At 39.8% G+C, this 19581-nt stretch overlaps 1 pseudogene; it reads right to left on the reverse strand.

Moving 5' to 3' along the window:
* Nucleotides 1–15837: 15837 nt before the first annotated feature.
* Nucleotides 15838–16935, reverse strand: LOC127786102 (uncharacterized; annotated as a pseudogene).
* Nucleotides 16936–19581: the final 2646 nt, after the last annotated feature.

The following is a 19581-nucleotide window of genomic DNA, read 5'->3' on the forward strand; positions in this document are numbered from 1 at the left end:
TGAAACAACTGAAATTGAAAATAAAACATAAAAATATTAAAAGAACACAATACTATATTAGTTAAAATTCGAAACAAAAAATAGAATAAATTCTGAAATTAGAAAAAGAAAAATAAGATTTCAACTAGGAATACAATTTATAAATAACTCAAATCGCTGATAAAAAAATATTATTGAAAGAAAAGACCATCCAAAACGTATGAAGAGATTAATTAACATGCCTATAAAGGAGTAGAGTGGTGGCGGTTGACGATACATCTAAAAACTATTAACAAATCATCAAATAGAATCCTAATGATAATTAAAAGGAAGGACGACATGTAGGTCATGAAGCAATCGGTCAAGGCGGTTGGTGGGACTTCTAGAAAGTAAAAAAAAAACCTCGATTATAATCATATGTGATTTTTAAAGTCTCAATGACAATAAAAATAAGAGGCAGCGGGCGGGTTATACAGGAGTACAATGGCAGAGCCGCATATGGTTGGTGGGAATTATAGAAAGTAAAAAATGAATTCGAGCTATAGTTATTTTTGATTTTTTACAATCCCAATGACAATAAAGAGTAGGCATCAAACGTGTCGTAGAGGAGTATAGTGGCAGCGTTTTACGGGAATTCTAAAAATTATAAAAAATTAAAGACACGGAGACAATAAACTCTAAAAAGTAAAAAACTACAAGGTCCAATTTCTAAAGGTTAGGGCTTCTAAAAAGTAAAAAAAAAAATAAACTCCAATGATAATCATATTAGATTTTAAAATCTCAATAACAATAAATAAGGGAGGCAGCGGGTGAGTCGTAGAGGAGTATAGTGACAAAGTCGCTGACGTTTTGGCGGAACTTCTAGAAAGTAAAAAAAATGATTTTTTAAAAATTCCAATGACAATAAATAGAAGAGACAGTGGATGGTTCGTAAAAGAGTATAATGGCAGCGTTTGAAGGGACTTCTATGAAATTATAAAAACAAAACTCAACAGGACGATAAACTGTAAAAACTATAAAATCCAATTTTTAAAGGTTCCAAGGAGAATGAATAGAAACATTGGTAGATCGAGCAAGCAACTAAAGAAGGATATGACAGAAGTAAGGGGTAGCAACTAGTGTGACTTTTAAAAACTATAAAATTAAAAACACGAGGATGATAAGATTTGGTCTTTTCAAGTCTTAATACAACGAGATAACTATTTAATAAATTTTAAGTAAAATCATATTAAAAATATATATTATTTTGTATGGGTGCTTAGCTGCGTAATTGCGCGGCCACCAGCTAGTTAAAAAAATAAAAAGGTCTTTTGGGTGGGGAGGGGAGGGGGTGGTTTAGAAGGGGTCTTTGGATCACTCAGTTCAAACAACGCACGCAATCTAAATTATTGAGAGCGGACTTCCAGGAACCTCCATCCAAATTGAATTATACCCTATCTGTACACTGGTGGTGACCAAGCAGTCACACGGTATTTCATCTATGGTTGGACCAGACTTCAGGGTCCTTTTCTTTTTCAGGCGACTTCAAAGTCTTGCCCCTGGCAGTACGTACAATTCTGAAAGGGATTCGTTTGAAAAAAGGCACAATTAATCCAAATCAAGGAAAGTGAAATTTCAGTAAATGCCGAGGCATGCAATTTCTTTGAAGTTTGGTCTATCTGGATGCCATTTTCTCCTTAGCGGTTCCAGGTGGCAATATTATCTACTTATCTCATTTTCTCCTTAGTGATTCCAGGTGGCAATATTTAAGCACCGCGGCTTTATTTGGATCATCTGGTAGTAGTAAGTTTCAGCAACACTAGTTGGGTGCCCGTGCATTGCAACGGGAAAAAAATATGCATCACTTTCAAATCACCAGGTAAAATGATATTGCATAAGCATTAAGTATAATTTCATTGCAACGGAAAATCTTGATATAACAAAAACAATAACTATGTCCATTCTTTTTTTTTTTCATACATTACCAGCGAGAACAACAAAAGTTTTGCACTGTAAAGACAACTTTGTATCGATATAATAAGTTGCTGCAAAGAGGTTGCTGAAAAAATAATGCGTCTACAGCTTGATCTGGTTTTATAGAAGAAAAATACAAAATGTAAAAAAAACAATGGAATATGTGTACAACTGAAGATCATTCGATTATGTTGAATATTGTATCATTCCATCCGCAGCTCGCATCCATGCAGCTCACAGCACCAGCCCACTCAAGCAAACTGTGTGTGCCTCGCCGTGCAGCCCTGCACCACGCACAGACCGTGCCGCCTGTTCCTCGTGCGAACGTTGCGCCTAGCAGCGGATTGCCTCACGCGCCGCCAGCCCTCCCTTACTCAGCCACTTGTTGATAACTGTAGCAAATGCTCTGAGTTGACGCCAAGCACAAGTATTACAGGATGAAATCCACTCTCTTTCGTTAGCCCCTAACGTAGAAATAGAGCACAAGGATATCACATCTCATATAAATTGATTATAAATTTAAAAAGATGCTAAACTTTGGTGACAACCTCCAGATAATCCATACCTTAGTCTTCAGAAATATAAAAAACAAACACTCTCTACTTAGACGCAATACAACAAATAGGTTGAATTGAAAACAGGGAAGCTATTAAACTTATGCTATTAAACCTACACTCAATACTACTGCTGAGCACATCGTCTTCTACGGGTGTGTTTGGTTGCTCGTATGTCCCCAGCTTGGCTTGTATCCCTCATCTAGGGTGCCCTCAGCCTGTATAGGGTAATGCAATTGGTTGTGTTTGGTTGTTTGCATGGATTTATCCTGGATGATATGAGATGGTGTTTGGTTGGTTGTATAACACGATGCTGTACACTAGAGATGGTGTTTGGTTTGTTGGTTGGACCTTGGGTCTGAGTGACCTCTTGGTAAAGTTACCCTCACACACTAACAAAATTTTTTCTAAGTCTGACTCTTGTGTGTGACCATGGTGTTACTATTTAAGCTAAGATTTCCAAAGTCTCGTTACTTTTATATATTTGACAATTTTAAACTACTAGCTGTCAGTAATCATGTATTTTTTTAACAAGAAGGAATCAATGTGATAATCATGCATGCCGGTAACCACATATGACATATATACAAGTATTAAAACCAACTGATCCAGGCCTGTTCTCTGCCTTTATACAGCCATCGTCGATAACATCAGCATGTATATCTGCGAATATTCTGAAAAAAGTGGTAACCATCTAGCTGTGGAACATAAACCGTAAATTTATAGTCATCCAGTTTAAAAAACGAAATCAAAGTGGCCATCTTTCCCAATCTAACAGCAAGAAAAAAAGAACAAGCAACGGCGGACGCAGGATTAAAACAAAGATGAGACGAAGATGCTCGTGTCAGTAAGAACAACTAAACGCAACAAATACCATATTTATATTGTAATCACATAAACATATAGTATAACAAATAAATTAAGGCAAACAAAAACGATATTAAAATAAAGTAATATTTTTTGCGCCATAAATAATTCATCATACATAAAAAGATACCAACAAACATATCAATTTACAAATATGAGTGATTTCATAAAGCATGGTATGAGTGAATTCATACAACATGGTTGATAGATATCTTTAAAAAAAATAAATATATGAGAAGACATACCCAGAATAAGATGATTATTATTTTGCTTACAAGGGAGAGAGTGAAAAACATTAGACACCTAACTATAGTAGGGGACGGGGGTGAGCAGTCTCGAGGATGCCCGATGGCCGATGCTGAGCCGCCGCAAGCTGCTGGGCTGCTGGCTGTTGCAGCCTACGGTGCTGCGTGCTGCCGATGGCCGTGCGGCGGCGTCGGCACGGGAATGGCCTGAACTCGGTAGGGGACGGGGCGATGACGAGGCAACGTCGTCGAGTTGGCACGTGTGGCGCCGAGCAGGAGGAGCGAATGGTGTCGGCCGTCGCTAGGCGCCAGCGGGCGGCGGCTAGCCTAGGCGTGTTCGGGTAGCGAAGCGAGGCATCGCGTGTGGGTAGCGAGACATGGCATGCGGAGATGATGGCGCTGGGTACCGAGGCATCGTGGGCGTGAGTTTAACTCTTGATTTCCTAAAAAATCTGAATTGAACACTTGGGCTGCTTATTTATGGGCCAATTGTGAATTAGATATGGTGGTAGGCGGCCAAGAAGGATATGGGGGGTTGGGGCGGCGCAGGTCGTAGGTGGGCCGGCCGTCTAACCCTGCCTAATGGGTGGTTCCGCCCCTGGGAGGGAACAAGTGAGGACCAAAAATCATGCCCAGACCTGTTAACATGGATCACAAAGAGCAGTATATATCAGAATTCACAATCCGTTCGTACGCATCACAAATCAGCACATTTGTTCTAAATCAGTTGCATCCTTCACAGCAAAAAAAATGCAAGTGCAAATAGCTAGACCAAGTTTATATCTGTCAGTACCAGTGGATGAACAAGGATAAAACAAGTGCAGAAGGATGAAATTTAACATGAGGTAGAGATCATGCAACAATAATATGGTGTCCACTACCACTTAACTACCACAGCCAAATCTATATCTATACTAATTCGGTACTTTCTAAGAGCTCTCACGCTAATAAGAAAGATCTAGCCGTTAATTATTTTTTTAAATTATCATGACCGTAGATGAAAATACAATCTACACTACTAAAAAACCGTTTTTGCAAACGGGCGGATTGCATTTTCGCATGCGGTTGGCCGGACCGCATGCGCGAGAAGGTCTGCAAAGATCACGATCTTCGCATGCGGCCGGCGCAGATTTTCGCCGCATGCGAAAATGAAAATTCACGAAAAAAATAAAAATCCCAAAAAAATCCCTAGCCCCAGGCGCCCAAGCTCGCCGCCGCCGCCCGCCACCACGCCGGATCCGCCGCGCCCGAGCTCGCCGCCGTCGTCGTCATCACTGCACCCGAGCTCGCCGCCGCCGCCCGCCGCCGTCGTCGTCGCCGAGGTCGTTGTCGCCACGGGGAGGTCATCATCGCCGTGGGGAGGTCATCGTTGCCGCACCCGAGCCGGATCCGCCGCACCCGAGTCTGAACCGCCTCGCCTAAGCTCGCCGCTGCCACCTGCCGCCGTTGTCGTCGCCGAGGTCGTCGTCGCCGCACCCGAGCCGGATCCGCCGCCCCCGAGCTCGTCGTCGCCGTGGGAGGAGGGCGGCCGACCCTGGATCTGCTCGGGGGAGGGCCGCCATCCCTAGATCTGCTCTGGCCGCCGCGGCCGCCGCCCCCCGCGTGCCGCCTCTCGAGCTCGCCGCCGCCGCCTCTCGAGCCCCACGCCACCGGCCTCCGTGCGTGGCACCGCCGCCGCACGGCTGTGTGAGAAGAGGATTTGAGAGAGAGAGGGCTGAAAGGAGAGGATTTGTGTGAGAGAGAGGAGATGAAGAGATGAGGACTATGAGAGAGAGAAGAAGAAGAAGAAGTAGATAAGGCCGGCTGGCGTGAGTTGAAAATTTTTTGAACGGTTGAGAGGGAAATAGGAGGCCCGCATGTAAAAATGGAGCACTTATTTTTACATGCGGACCACTTAAGTGTCCGCATGAAAAAAATCATGTGTTTTTTAAACTTCAAATTGATTTTTATGATATTAGATCAACTCATGTCAAAAAGTGATTAAAAACAAAGTTATAGAACTCATTGAGATCTACCAATTTTATTTTGTTCATTTCTCCATCCGAGTTTGATTGGACTATACAAAATTTGAATTCTAAAATATAAGTAATGCGAATAATTTTTCGGGTAGTAAATGATTTCAAATGAAAAAGTCATCAATAACAAAGTTTTATAACTCATCAATATCTACAACTTCAGACAACATTTTCAAATACTAAATAATTTCAACTGAAAAAGTCATCAATAACAAAGTTGTATAAATCATCAAGATCTATAACTTTTATTTTTGGTCATTTCTTCATTCGACGAAGTGATTTGTAAGATTGTTCACAAAATGTACATGTCTCTTATATAGTTTATAAAACTATAAGAGAGATATACACTTTGTGAACAATCTTATAAATAACTTTATTGGATGAAGAAATAACTAAAATAGGAGTTGTATATCTTGATGAGTTATACAACTTTGTTGTTGATGCCTTTTTCAGCTGAAATCAATTACTGCTTCAAAATATTATTTGAAGTTTTCAAATTCAAAATTTTAATTGATAAAACAAAGTCACAAGAAAAAAAATGGTCAAATAATAGCAGTAAGAACACAATAACATGATAGAGTATGATTTTAGAAACATTTAGAAAAAATAATCATCTAATTTGGAGTTTATATGAGTGAGAACACTAGTTTCAAATTTTTTTAAATTTTATTTTTGCATACACCTCCTTAAGTGGCTCATATGGAAAAATCGATTTTTCCATGCGAGCGCTTATGTGAGTCGCATAAAAAATGAGGCCCGTATGGGAAAATCGATTTTTCCATACGGGCCACTAAAGGGGCCGCATGCAAAAATAACCACACCACTAGTTATGATCCATTTGTAAAAATTATGGGGCCTCGTATTAGAAAAATCACTTTTGTAGTAGTGCTACGTTTGATGTGGGCCACAAAGTCCATCTATTGACCGAACAGATCATAGATTGAGAGATAAATGCATCTACTAAAAAGAAGATCATCGATCCTATCTCCTTAATGAGATATACGAGTCCGCTGCAAACAGAAAATATATATATATATATATATATATATATATATATATATATATATATATATATATATATATATATATATATATATATATATATATATATATATATATATATATATATATATATATATATATATATATATATATATATATATATATATATATATATATGGAGCAGCTAAATTTGAGGTCGGGAACTCGGCACGTCAGATTTTTGCTAGCAACGGGATTTCGGCCCTCCAGGAGTTCAGGTTGCCATTCGTTCTGATCATCGGCAACTATTTCGACTTCATCGGAGTTGACGAGAGACATGCACGTCAGGATATACTGCAGCATCATCTGATATTTTGCATGCATGCGCACAAGTTCTGGGTCTGTGGGGAAGGCAAATGAAGATCCATCATGCGTGTACTGATGGCTGCTACCTGGTCAGTCAATCATGTGCACATTAATGCTTCATCTCGGATTAAGCTTTGCTACAGGATCCGGGATGATGAAGATTTCCTATTAGTACGTACGTATAAAACGAAATTAATTTGGAAGCAAACATATATTGATCTATGTTTTTTCTGAATATAATATGGCAACTGATATGACTATAGACTTCTGGTGTTGTGATGTTGATCCTCTAACCGAAATTTCACTCTTTCTTGCATGCACAGAAGATTCATGTACCGTCATCGCTTCAAGGAATCCAAGTAGGCAATTAACTTACATATTATATGCGACCTATTAGAAGTATTCTTGATTTCTGATTTTTTTTTTACAATAATTAATGATCATGATGCAATAGGTGTTAGGTAATCAGGTCCCTGAATAATTGTGTTTATCAATAAGTGTTTAGGTAATTAGGTTGATAGACAGCAAAACTCCCATAGTTCACAAAAAGAATTTGATCTATTTTATAATAATTTTAAAACAGAGAACCCACGTTAATCTCTATTTTTCCAGTAGCGACTAATAATTAGTTTTCCATGTATGTCTTATCTGTATGTTTCAAAAACTGTATGAAACCTTATTGTTGACGTTCATCCAGTTAAATGTCGTGACTAATTCCAATTTTTACAATTATTATATATCATGGAAACTGTAATCATCACCTATTAATAACAAATTTCAAAAATATTAAATCAGAAAAAAGATATAATTCAGACTGCCAAATTGGAACTATTATACCACGACAAATCTTCAAATGAGAGTCCAAAATTTTTTTTCTTGACGGAACATCACAATATATCAATTTCAAATCAATAAATTAAACTAGAAAAATACTAAATTGAGCTTCCAACATGAGAAGAAAATGAGTAGAGAATAATTCCGATTTTTATAATTAGTAAAATAGGGAAAAGGCTATTAGTGATATCTCAAACGTGTACATCTCGATCAGCATCTATTAGTTATAAATTTCAGAATTATTAAATCTTGAAAAAGGCTATACTCAGACCAAATAAAACTCAATATTTTAAATACAAAATTTACAAATATTAAATTATGAAATAATATAATTTGGAATTAACAATTGAGTTTACTAAATAAGTGCAAAATGCTACTTGGGATGGATCTGATGTATATACTTTTTAATTTTGTTTTTTTAACTGTCAATAAAAAATATATTGTTTTTTCCTTTACAGCAATAGAAAGGTCTACAAATAATTTTCAAAACAATATAATTTTAATATTTAATAATTCTACCAATAATAGCCGTGCATCGCACGGGTTGGCGACTAGTATATATAAGACAGCTCTATTCTACACCTCCCCCTTAGAATAACTATTCTACACCCCCTCCCACCACCCAGGCCCAGCCCATCCATCCCGTCGCTCCACCCTCCTGCTCCTCCCTCCCGATCTCTCTCTTGCAGACTGCTAATACGCGATCAGTCGCGCGGGGGCGCGCGATTGGACACGCATCGCGTGCGGAGAGGAGGGCAGCGGACGGCGCGATTTTTTTGGCATACGTTTCCTTTTTTTTCTGTTTTTCCTTCCGTATATTTTCAGTTTACGGTTTCTTTTTTTCTGTTTTTTCTTTCCGTATCTTTTTCAATTTTTCTAATACAAATGTATGCAAACTTTATATATGTACACATACAAACTTTGTATACACGTATTTTTTTAGGTTTTTATATGTATGTATACAAACTTTGTATACACGCGTATATAAAGTTTGTATACGCGCGTATACAAAGTTTGTATACGCGCGTATACAAAATTTGTATACGTGTTAATACAAACTTTTATATATATATATATATATATATATATATATATATATATATATATATATATATATATATAGACACACACACATAGTGTAGTACTAGTAGTAGTATAAAATATTAGTATAGTAGTATAAAGAGGAAGGATAGTATACCAGTAGTAGTACAAGGAGACATAAGGGGCTGGACTGACCGCGCGCGGCCTTAGGCACACGGTTAGTCACTAGTCAGCCGTCCCCCTCTCTCTCTCCCCTCCTCCCCTTCCCAGCGCTTCCTCCCTCCCAATCTCTCTCCCCCTCTCCGTCCCAGCGATCCTCCCCCTCCCCCACCCGATCGGGAGGGATCCTCCCCCTCCCCCTCTCGATCTCTTTTTTCTTTGTTTTTCTTCTCTCCCTCCCATCACTCATTTTTCCTTCTATTCTTTTCTATATTTTAAAAAAATTAAAAATAAATTGGTGAAATCAAGACTTGAACTCATGATCTTATAGTTCATGGTAAGCTCTTCTATCAAATATACCATAGGAAAAAGTACGAATTACCCCCTGAACCATCGCGGTCGTCCGAATTACCCCCCTGAACCACAAAACCGGACATTCTTCACCCCCCAACTATGTAAACCGGATGAATTACCCCCCTCGACCCAATACACGGTGGTTTTGATCTACGTGGCGTACGCGTGGCAGCTGAGTCAGCATTCTATTTATTAAAAAAAATATGGGGCCTACATGTCATACTCTTCCTCTCTCTTCTCTCTCACTCTTCCTCTCTCACGGGCGGGAGGCGCGGCACACGGAGCTGCGGCGGCGTCGGCGGTGGCGGCGGCCGGCGGTGGGGGATGAGGGTGACGCGAAGGCGGCAGCAGTAGCGCGGACTCGCCGGAGTAGGACGTCGCGTCACGGCGGCGGAGCGCGGCGTGGGCCTCAGCGAGGAGTTGCTTGAGCGACAGCCGGGGCAGCGGAGGGGGACCGAGGACGGCGACGGCTAGGGGCAGACCAGTTGGGGACAACGATGCCGCGCGCGCATGGGGAGGCACACGGCGGCATCGCTTTCTTCCCGCGCTCCAGGCCTAGCGGTGCCGCGCTCGCACGAGGAGGCACCGGTGGCGGCGACAGCGCACGAGGGAGAAGGCTGGGCCGGTGAGCTTGTTCGCATGGGACCGGCGGTGGACGAGGGCGAAGGACGCGCAGATCTGGAAGGACGATGCGGGACCCCGACGGCCCCTGCGCGCCGCCGTCCGCCACCCGCCCCTACGCGCCGCCGTCCGCCTCGCGCCCCCATGCGCCGCTGTCCGCCGCGCGCCCCCACGCGCCGTCTTCGTCTGCGGCGCCGGGCCGCCGAGCGCACTTGTGCCGCACCTACTCGCCGTTGTCCGCCGCCCGCCCCCGCGTGCCGCTTTCCGCCGCGCGCCTCCACGCGCCGCCGTCCACCGCGCACCCCCACGTGCCGCCGTCGTCCGCACCGCCGTGCACACTTGCACCGCACCTACTCGCCACTGTCCGCCGCCCGCCCCTAAGCGCCGCCGTCGTCCCGGCCTCTCCTTTGGCCGGTAGGTTGCTTAATGGGCCCCCAACATATTGCACAATGTTTTGGCCCAATTCTAAGTGGTTTTGGTTGACATATTCGCCCTTCAATCTGTGTAAACGCGTCCTGAATGCGCGGAGGTGTGTTTTGTCGCATGACGGATGTGTTTTCTCCTCAAATTACCTGCATACACATATTTCACCAACACTAGTGGAAATGATTAGTAATAATCCCTACCATTAAGTTGGATACCATGTTTTATTTCATTATATGCGGGTATTGATGGTCAAATATTATGATTTAAGGACCGTCGACACTAACAATGGTGGGAAAGGGACAACATCGAAATACATTACCTCTAAGCAACTACTATCTGGTGCTCAAATGCGAGCAAGCAAAAGGAAACAATTGGTAAGAAATATAAATATTGCATTGCCATTTCACAATCTTGTCCAACCTATAGTTATCATTTCACTTCAAACCATGTTTGTCTTCAACAGGAGATTCTAGCTCGGGCGGGACAATAAGACTCAAAAGATTGGTGGACATGGGTATAAAGAATAGATGGTTTGCAGACATTGGAATATTGGTGGACATGGGTGCAAACAATATAGGGTTTACGGACATTTTATTATTGAATGGATGAATGGACAAGTTAAAATGTTTCGTTATAATAATGTAATTGTTATTTGAACGGGCTGTAAGAGTGAATGATTGTTTGATTCCTCAAATATTTTAATATAAATGTGTTGCACCAATTTTTGATGTGGAATATTTCTGTTGTAGTAACCAAATAAATCAGTGTTACAATATTGCACAATTTGTTATGCTATCCTTTAAGCGTGTAGCGACGACTCATATTTTGTTGCAATATGGTTTAAGCCTATAGCGACGGGTTACATGTTGATTCCATAACCTATAAGCATATAACGACGCCTCATACTTCGTTGCGATACCCTCTAAACGTATAGGTATAGCGAAGGCTTACCTCGTTGGGATATCCTTTAAGCGTATAGCAACGAGTCATACTTCGTTGCGATATCCATTAAGCGTATAGTGATGATTTACTTTGTTGGGATATCCTTTAAGCGTATAGCGATGACTCATACGTCGTTGCGATATTCTGTAAGCGTATAGCTATGAGTCCTACATCGTTGCGATATCCTTCAAGCATATTGCTACACCATACGTGTTATTGCCACCTGCAAATATCGTTGGAGTATAGAGGGTTGCAACAAAACTGTAGCGTTGTTATAATGCTTGTTTACAACTATCAAACGTTGTTGCAACAACAAATATATCAACATCAATTATCACCCATGCAATGCCAATTATCGTTGCTTCTTCAACCCATTGCCACGCTACGTCTCGTTGCAACACACCAATTTTATGGCAGCGCATTACACACTCGATGCAATAGGATATTGCATCGGATCGGTAATTGCAATGTCTCCCAACGAAAATATTACATTGCGAGTTCTCCATATTGCAACGAAAATACCCTTATTGCAACGTTTTCGCATCGTTGTGCTTAGGCAAAATCCTTGTAGTGTCCACCACCACCACCAAGGCTTCCATTCATGCATTCATCTGTTGCTCACGATTTCTTGAGTACATGCTGCCCAGTTATCTTCTGCTTCGTATGTGCACGCAGCTTCTTCTGCTCCTGCTGCCTGGGCCATTCCAACAAACATCACCCAGGACGTCGTCTATCAATTGTTGAGGTAAAAGTTGAGGGATTTTTTGCAAAGCTGGGTGCTTTCTGCTTTGCACCAAAATTCTCTCTTTTCGTTATGCTCTAGATTTTCTTCTTAAGCTGCACCCATGAACAAAATTTCCTAGTGCACTTTACATTACATATTCCTAATTGTGGAGGACACCCGGACTTTATATTATATTTGCTAATGAAAGTGAACATATCAAATCAATTTGCAAACATAATATAAACTCCGAAGCCTCGACCTAAGAATATAGAGGATATTGTTGATACGAAGGAAAGTGTATTTAGGATTATATATTAACGTGGAGGAATACCCGTACTGAACTGTCACCATCAGCGGCCCACCTCTACTATCCCACCATATAACCCCAATTAATTGTATCCAATAATCTAAGCATCGCGCTTACATTACTAAATACTACTCTACATCCATGCATCCAATATAGAGCAACCGAATACTCGAACATTAAACCCACACCATTGCACCTCTCTGGTAAGCTAGCTACACAACTATATCGGTACAAATATAAAGTAAAGTCGGTACTCAGATAATATAAATGAAATAAAATACCGAAGATGTATAAAGAAGAATATTCTATTAATTCAATAAGTCTTATAAAAGAAGTGAGAAAAGCTACTAGAGCATTCTTCTAAAGACCCAAGGACTAAGAATACTATTCTAATTCCTACTCCACTAGCACTAGAATACTACTAAACTTGACAAAGAGCTCTTTGATCTTCTTCTTGAGTGTGTGGAGAATGGAATGAGAGGAGGGGTATTTATAGGCCATGAGGTGCCTTGGGAGTGTGGAGATGCTCAAGGTATCCATTGAGCATATTCCCTCTTGCTTCACCTCCTTGTGCCAAGTGTCATGACGGTTGCTTCGGGTAGAAACGGTCACAACCACCATGGGATGTCAATAACTACCGACTTGTGGATTTTCTGGGCCATTTGGGCTATTTTGGGTTCGGCCGAACCCTGGACTGACCCAATTGGCCCACTTTTGGCAGGTGTATATCCCGGTGGATCCTCAGCTTAGTGGTGTGAATTTTGGGCTTGTTTGCTTGTGTTAATTCTATGTTATGAGCCCATCTATCGACAAGTCTGCTTCTCGACAGCAATCCAATTGGCTGATCGTTTATTTTACTGTCGATTCTCCTCCATTTATATGTGCTTCTCCTGCATAGATGTTAGTAGCATAGTATATAGTGGAAGTAGATATTTTATTTGGAAATTGTGCATCGCAAGTATAGCTAGTCTTCATTAATTGAGTAATATTGATGGTTGAAATTGGTCAATAACGATCGTCAACACAAGTCCTATGAGAAGCAGTCGAAGCCCGTATCACTCAAATTAATCTAAACATACAACCTACAAAAAGTGGGATATTCGAGTATAACAAGAGTCACTACATTATTTTTTCTTAACAAACTACATGTAAGGCATATATTCAAAGGAGGGCAATATGTAGTTCAATTTCAACATAAAGCAAGTTTTGGTTCACAATTCTTTTGTAAAGGAGTTGATGATTAAATAAACAAAATAAATTTGTAAATTCATCATAATTAACATCATATCATCATAAACATACCCTTGTTGCCTTCCTTGACAACAAGTCATATAATCATCATCACATTCACACAACTCAACACAAATCATCCTTTTCAAACCTCAATTCATAAACATAATTTAAAACAATGAGTCTATACTCATGTGACCTCACCAAAGCGCTCATGACCATGAGCACGGCTAATCGATTAGTTTTTAGAACTCTGCAGAGTTTGTACAGCTTTACTCACATGATGTGATTACTCTAGTTTATCCGGTACCAGTCGGTACCACTACACTCTTCACATTGAGTATGGTCTAGAGGTCACAACGAAACCTTTACATTACCTAATGCCTAGCCTTGCATCAGCGACGGCAAGTGTGGCTCCATCCTAGGCATATCACATAGAAACGTTAGGTGGCAGGCTCAGGCCTTAAACCTAATGCCGTGGCAGTGAACACATTTGTTTCCCTCACGAGGCACTATATCATTGAATTGGATAGACTGAGACACTCATGCCATGAGGATTGACAAACCGTCCCCTCATGGAACACACACGTAGGGAATAAATCATCCTATAATCAAACACACAAAAATGGGTAGTTCCAATGAATCATCGCTAAGACTAATTCATTCTACTCCGGCCTCCATATGCAAGGCTAGACATTAAATAACTTAATTGGCCAAGGTCAGCCCATAAATAACACATGTGGATGTATGGTTAACTTTAAGTTTGTGACACAAGTTCTGCCCTTAGGTAACTTGGGCAAACACTCCCCCTATCGGTGTGCAACTACCACCATATGCACACCACTTGCCGCCCAACTCTAAAACCTCATTTTCACACCTTCAATTCGCAAATAAGTAAATATTCCCAAATCTGTCTAGCAGTGAAATTATGCCCAAAATTTCATTTAAAAAGTGATCATAATGTTATTTGGCATATTGTACGCATGGCTAAGCATATAGTAGCATATTAAGCATTTATAGCCCCAAATGAGCACAAGTGATGTACTCTAACCATTCCTAAGTATACAAATGGAGAGGTGTATAATAATTCAAGGGAGTTTATGCAGCAAGTTAGAAATAATTAACATTTCCCAAGTTTTCAAATATTGGTTTAATAAAATATAAATGCAACTTTGCAAACAACACTTTTCATCTCCCAAAACATGGGTTTCAATGTGATCAAATAGGAGGGGAGGAAAAACTTGCCTTACTCTTGAGCAATTAGATAGCATTTTAGTTCACTCCTTCACCGTCAACGCAATAATCTATACAAATAATACGGTATGCAAATAAGTACTGAAATATGCTAAAAATACAAAATGCTCTAAAATTCATGAGTTTTCTACCATGAATAGGTGCTGTGTGGGTAGGATTCTGGTGAAAGAATTTCTATTTTACTACTTTGCATTTGTGAGTAATTAATTTTCAAAGTTTAATACTATCACTAGGTTAATTAAGCTCTATTAGACCTTAGGTGCATTTTAGGTCCAAGTTTTGTGAAGTGTTGGCTTTCCGTAGTGAAGGATAGGTTCTCAGGAGTTCAACAAAATTGGTTTCACTATTTTTAGAGCTAGCATGATTTTCCTATGAATTTTATAAGTTGCTTGGCACATTATAGACCATATTAGTTATTTTAAATTTTAAAAATGTTTTGGTTATAATTTCATCTAGAGATTAGTCTATAGATATAAAGTGCATACTTTTTTGAAATTAACAAATTTTAGTTTTGCCCATTTAGAGTTAAAATGAATTACTTATGGATTTTGTAGTTTCTAATTTTCATTATACTAGTTATTTTACTATATAAACATTTGGTGATGTTTTTATTACAGAATGTGTGAAGTTTTAGTATGGGAATTAAGAGTATGGTTTTGTGAGCACACTGGAATTTTGTTTACTCCAAAAAGAGTTACGGTGAATTTTATAATTTGGAAGTTGCTCTATGTTCATTGTTAATTACATGAATTTTTAGGGCTATTTCTTCTGCCGTAAGTGCCACGTTTTATGTTTCTAAATTAAAGATCATATCTTCGTAAGTCCATAAAAATTTAGTTCATCCAGATTGGAGTTAAAATGAATTTTATATGTATTTTACAAGTTTGTGCATTTCTCGATCTGTTGAACAAAATTAGTTTGATTATACTTCTTATTATTTCCAGATTTTAAAAGGATGGGGTCCACATGGCAGTGAGAGCAAATATGCAGAAAAGTACCAAGGGTTTCTAGGGATAGGTCCTGAGGTCCCTAGCACATGTTTAAATGAAATTTCATTAAGAGTATTTACATGTATAACCTTAGTCCACATGTCATCCTAAGTACTTTTACAGATAGAACCCTACATGATTTAAACTATTTCTAATCGCGGTCCTTGGTGCTTAATGAAGTGGGGTCCAACTGTCATTGGCTCAGGAGAGGAACAGCAGCAGCAGAGACAGAGCGGAGGCGACCGGCGACCTTTGCGGCGGCGGTGACGGCGAACGACGGCGAGATAGCCGACGCGGACTAAACAGAAAAATGTAGAGTGGAAGATGGCGAAGCTGATGGTGGTGGTCTCGCGGGCTGCGGTGGTCGGAGTCAGCGGAAACGGTGGCGCAAGCGGAGGTGGTTCTCGGCATGCTAAGGCATGTCAAGCTCCTGCTCGTCTTCATGCGAATGGGTGCATGCATGTATGGCTACGGGGCTCCTGGAGGCTTACTGAAGGTCGCACATGCGCCGGTGACGCTTGAATGGCGACGACGGCGGCAAAAATCGGCATGGCGACGGCGATAGCTCCACCCGACCGTCGTTCCGAGGACGAGGAATCGAAGGGGAGAGCCAGCGGCCGGACTTGAGGAAGACGACGGTGATCTCGTGATTGGGAGCTCTTCAGCTTGATTCCTCCCGCGGGCTGCTTCCTTGCATCTTGGCGACAACGGTGGCGCGATGGCTTGGTCGGAGACGCACCGGATCATCGGGAACAGCGACACGACGAGCGGCGGCGCTCTGGACACCGACGGCGAAGACGAGCTCAACGCAGGGCGTTCGACCCCCAGAGAAGATTTGCAACGGATCAAACACCTTTGGCTGAGAAAATGAGGAGGATGTTCTAGGTGATTTTGAGAGATTTCTTGGTGAGTTCATGGTGGCGAGTTGGTTTGGTTAATGGTGAAAGTTGAGGTGGCAAGTGAGAGCTAGGTGTCAACTTGAGGCATGGACACGATTTAAGAGCGTTGGCCAGCTCTAGGGTGGTGCTACCTCTTCTACTTCTACCATGCTAGCTATAATGGTTGTCAAGTGGTCCATGGAGATATTTCCTAGATGAAAGATGGGGTGGAGGGAAGAATTTGGTGAGAAATGGATAATGGAACCATTTTATTCCTCTCACCCACCTTATGGCATTTAATCACATGAACAAACGAGAGGTCTGTGATGTGAATGACAAATGGGTCCTATGTAGTGATTTCCTAGTAGTGTATGAGAGGTAAGGTTAGATTTTGGGTGAAAATGTATTTAAATCCTTCTCTCTCTCCATTTGAGAAATAAAAGAAAAATAAAAGAGAGATGAGTAGATGATGTTTTGGCTGTGGTTGAGTGATGTGTGGGTCCCACAATGGCTTGGTCTCACATGTAAGAAAGAGATGTAGAAGGAGAGACCTAGAAGCTCTCTAATTTTTCTAAGTGTTAAAACTATTCCAACATGTGGTTTAATTCTTCTCCTCTCTTCTTCTTAATTAAAAATTTTGGGGAAACAAGGTTGTTGCCAGGTGGACAAGGATTTTATGGATCAATGTTTCACGTCCCAAGATTTTGTTACATTTTGAGTTACCATGGTAATTTAGCAAAGAGACCTAAGTTACTATGTTGACTGCAGTCAAAATATTGTTTAAGTAACTCGTGGCTCTTATTTCATGTGGTTACATTTTGAATTTAATTACATAGCACTAGGTGGTAGATTACATTATATTTAACATTCTGACCAAGTGGTTTAATTAGATGAGTTATGGTTAAATTTTGGTGAAGGTGCAAATTAAGTAGGCTAAGTGATATGTTGTTTCCAGATTTCTAGCTGATTTGTATGAATTGTTTGAGGTATCATTTGAAGTGTTAAATTAAAACTAAAATTACTGGGAGCTTAAGGTGTTGTATAGTGTTTATGAGAATTTTGGTACGATTTATTGTTGCTTAATTTATTTTTAGAAATTTTCTTTATACATGACATGCATATGAAACCTATTATGAGACACACCAAAAATATCCAAAAACAAACCTAAAAATATATTATGCATGTGCAACAATTTTTATTTTGTTAGCATTAAGGTTTTAATAGTTTAAAACCTACCTTACCAATTATTCATTTACCAACTTAAATATTTTGGTTAGATCAAAATGTAATGCCGAGATGATTTAATGATTTAAAATTTAAGTCAAATTTGTTTTGTTTGACTTGAAAATTTGTTAGAACCATATTATATAAGTTTTATTTTAGGTTTATCTCAGACTTGATCCAAAGAAACTATGTATTTTACTGTGTATAATAGAGTTAAGCTCTAAGATGAGCTAATGTTCTCAAATACTTTATTTTTCAAAAAGATTTAAGTTTTCCTCAAAAATAATTTTTCCTAGGTGAAATTTCTGGTATGTTACACTAGTGCACCCATGAACAAAATAAATTTCTAGGTGAAGTACCATATATGTGCAGGTAAAGTTAATTCACAATGAAGTGTGGTGATATATCAGTTTTCATTTTCACTGTGCATTGGACTACTATTTGCTTATCTTGTAATTGTATCTCCTTTGTTAATGAAGTGTTCAATGTCCTTTGAACACTAATTTAAGCCCATTTAAATTTATTTTTTATTTTTTAGTTAATCAAAATATTTGAATACCAGTATTGCCTGTCTGATAATTTGAACTTTTAGCTATCAACCATGTAAAACATTTTTCAGTCCCCTTTAACTCTCGGACTCAGACTACAAATCTCTTTGATTTCTATTTAGAACAGCATTTCTATCATATTACAAATCAGGACTTGTATAACCTTGCTAACATAGTATGAAACGCAGCAAAGCTCAGCAATAGAAGTATAGCATCAGTAAAACATCAGTATGAAATGTAGCAAAGCTCAGCAATAAATTAACATTTTTCGATATTGATGCCATGAATATTAGTTCGCTAGCCAAGTGACTCCAGCCTGTAGAGAATGTCGAATTACTGTCCTTTGCTGAGCTGATGCTGCTCAAGAACAAGGATTATGCTAGATGGGCAGGTGTTTTTTGGTTATGGAGTTGGAAAAGTTAATGGACTACTGTTTGCTTATTTTGTAACTGCCTCTCCTTTGTTAATGAAGTACTGTATGTTGTGTGAACACTAATTGAAGCCCATTCAAATTTATTTTTTATTTTAAGTGAAACGTCTTTTAACATAATTTTAAAGAACTGTTGGTATCAAAATATTGGAGTACTATTATTGCCTGTCTGATAGTTTGAAGTTTGAACTATCAACCTTGTAAAACATTTTTCAGTTCCCTTCTAACTGTCAGACTTCATCTTTTAGTAGAGATGGGAAATCTGTTGCCCTGAAGAATAAACCAGTTTAGGGCTTTCAATCTTTACACGATAAACATTAGTTCGCTAGCCAAGTGACTCCAGCCTGTAGAGAATATCGAATGAGTGTCCTTTGCTGAACTGATGTTGCTATGTTTTTTTTTTTTGTTATGGAGTTGGAAAAGTTAATATATTTTGTTTCTACAGAATTATTGCATCTTTTGTTGGTCATGATTTTCTTATGTTCAAGAACATCTCTTGGTTTTCAGCTCGATAACGTTCTAAGTGGACAACGCCGTGACGTGGTGGCAGCGTTGGTTGCTACAAATTTCTCAGAGGCTCGGCTTGCGAATCAATTTTGCACAATATGCAGGAAATCATTTTCGTCAAGCTGTTGCACTGATCATATGGGATGCCATCAT

The sequence above is a fragment of the Oryza glaberrima genome, chromosome 10, assembly GCF_000147395.1.
Source record: "Oryza glaberrima chromosome 10, OglaRS2, whole genome shotgun sequence".
NCBI classification, from domain to species: Eukaryota; Viridiplantae; Streptophyta; class Magnoliopsida; order Poales; family Poaceae; genus Oryza; species Oryza glaberrima.